Raw genomic sequence first — 2,212 nt, 5'->3', positions numbered from 1 at the left:
CCTAATTTATCCCCTGAGCAGGATCTCCGCAGTGCAGAGCAGCGTACCGGGCCATACACCTGGTTAACTTCCCTGCATTTCCATTTGCTTTTATTATATCCTATCCTCGTTACGCTGTCTGGGCCGAAAGCTAAGTGCGCATCCAATGTTTACAAGAGAGACATGATCCTGCCTCCGGATGTACTGTATCCTGCAGTTGCACATAACCATGAAAATTTTGCTGTATAGTATTCGGGTAAGCTTGATACGTGAATACGAGCAGGAAGTACATATTCAAGCTTTCGGCTTTGCCTTTAGTGTTTTTCGGCATAGTTAATACCATAGTTAATGCCACAGACTATGGGACCTCCTTCTGTAAACACCGTACTGAAAAAAAAACAGTTTTACGCAATAAAACTGATTATGATTCGGATTAGGATTTTGATAATGTGATGAATTTAATCTTCACATTTTTTTTGGTTTTAACATAATTTCACATCAATTTAGGAATGGCATTGCCTTCGCCATGTGAGGGTAGGTAAGTTTTTCCCGCCTTGCGAATTTCCTTCTTCACTAGTTTGGTCATCATTTTAATTAAATAATTAATTGGAATGATTATTATTAATACATTGCGGATGACCGTCCGGAGACCGCGCGGGCTCAGTCTTCCACGAGGCAGGTTTTATTCGGCAAGAACAAGCGAAATATGTATTAATAGTGGCTGTGCCCGGGAATGTCAGAATGTGCCAATATAATGACGATTATGACACATATTCAGTAATGCTATCCATTGAAAAATCCCGGGCCATCTCCACTAACTTAAAACCTGGGGGAGGGGCGAAGCATGCACTGTATAAGTGTATTGTATGATTGTAGGTTTCTCTCTCTCTCTTGCCGCATGGCGCACGCTGATTGGGCGCCGGAGAAGCACCGGTGGGAGGAGCAATCGCGCGCTTGCTAAGGCGGTGGCGCCCTCTCTTGTGTTGAACCGGATCAAAGCAATTTGCATGCTCCATTTGCCCCAGTTTGGGGTCGTGGCAGGGGTAAACGCGAGCGTAGTGCAATGCCCGCGCCTCGCTCTGGGGGCTCGTCTTCGGTAATCAACGAGGCCCCGGCACCAGGTAAGTGTGTCTTTTCTTGCTTCGACGGACCACCTGACCTAATCAGACCTAGCGTCGACAGCCCGTGGGTGCTTGAGGGCAACAAATTATAACCCGTCTACACACAGCTTCTGCTTGTGCTCGGAGCGTTCCACAAATTTCTAAGCCACGTTAGTTTATTTTGAGCCTGTTTTATTTATTATACACTTTTCTTTTAGTAGCGTTACGTTCTAGCGCGAGACGTCGGAAAACGAGTGTCCCGGTGTTTTAGTACTGCGACTACATGAGCAGTCACGGGATGCGCCGACAGCCCGAGTCACTAAAACACATAACCTCAGGTGCATATTTACCCCATTCGGTTTTTCATTCTTTTCTTATTTTTTTGCGAGAAACCGTGACATTACAACAGGACGCGTTTATAAGCACTACATGTACGAGCAAAAACCACTTTGACACCTGAACGGCCCTACGAGATAATCAAGAATTTTCGATACGCACATTCTAACCCTTTAAGTGGAAAGTATGTACCGATATTTCTATAGTTCAGTCATACCCGACGGCTAGACAAAAGTAGGCAGAATTACCTGCGCGGCAACGGCAACATTCCGCGAATGCTTTGACCCTTTCCGTGCAATGTAGGAAGCTTTGGAGCTGTCGCAATTGGCCGCAAAAACGCCTCTGTACTTACGCTGAGTTTTATTTGTCATAATTACTTAGTTCTCGGTGAAATTGTTGAGAGATAGGAATTCCTGTTTGCTGCCAATACGTGGGCTTCGACGTAGTTACGGAAAACGGTTGTGACTCACTGTTTATCAAAGCTATTCCGAAACAAACTGTACGACGTTCAACTGCACCAACGGCTACATAACCGCGGGAAGTTTAAACTCAGCACGTATTACAGATAACTATCAGTCGCAGCATTCATACAAAAAAAACATGAAGCCCCGCTTTCTTGTATACGCCATTGCAGCAGCGTCACAAAATTACCGTGAAACGGACAAGCGCGTGTTTCCTCGCTAGTCTACAACAGGACTCTTTCGAAGTTTCATTAGGCTAATTAACTTAGAAGGGTGATACATCATAAATTACAAACTCTCGTGCTTTATGTATTTTAAATCATTGAGGCTGCGATC

General features: G+C 44.7%; 1 pseudogene; it reads right to left on the bottom strand.

The window, feature by feature from the left end:
• Window positions 1–977: 977 nt before the first annotated feature.
• On the bottom strand, window positions 978–1,108 carry LOC144154005 (U1 spliceosomal RNA; annotated as a pseudogene).
• Between the last annotated feature and the right edge of the window lie 1,104 nt (window positions 1,109–2,212).

Source organism: Haemaphysalis longicornis, unplaced genomic scaffold, assembly GCF_048455015.1.
Source record: "Haemaphysalis longicornis isolate Haplotype H1 unplaced genomic scaffold, Haemaphysalis longicornis Haplotype H1 scaffold_9, whole genome shotgun sequence".
NCBI lineage: Eukaryota > Metazoa > Arthropoda > Arachnida > Ixodida > Ixodidae > Haemaphysalis > Haemaphysalis longicornis.
This window is presented reverse-complemented; position numbering and strand designations above follow the sequence as displayed.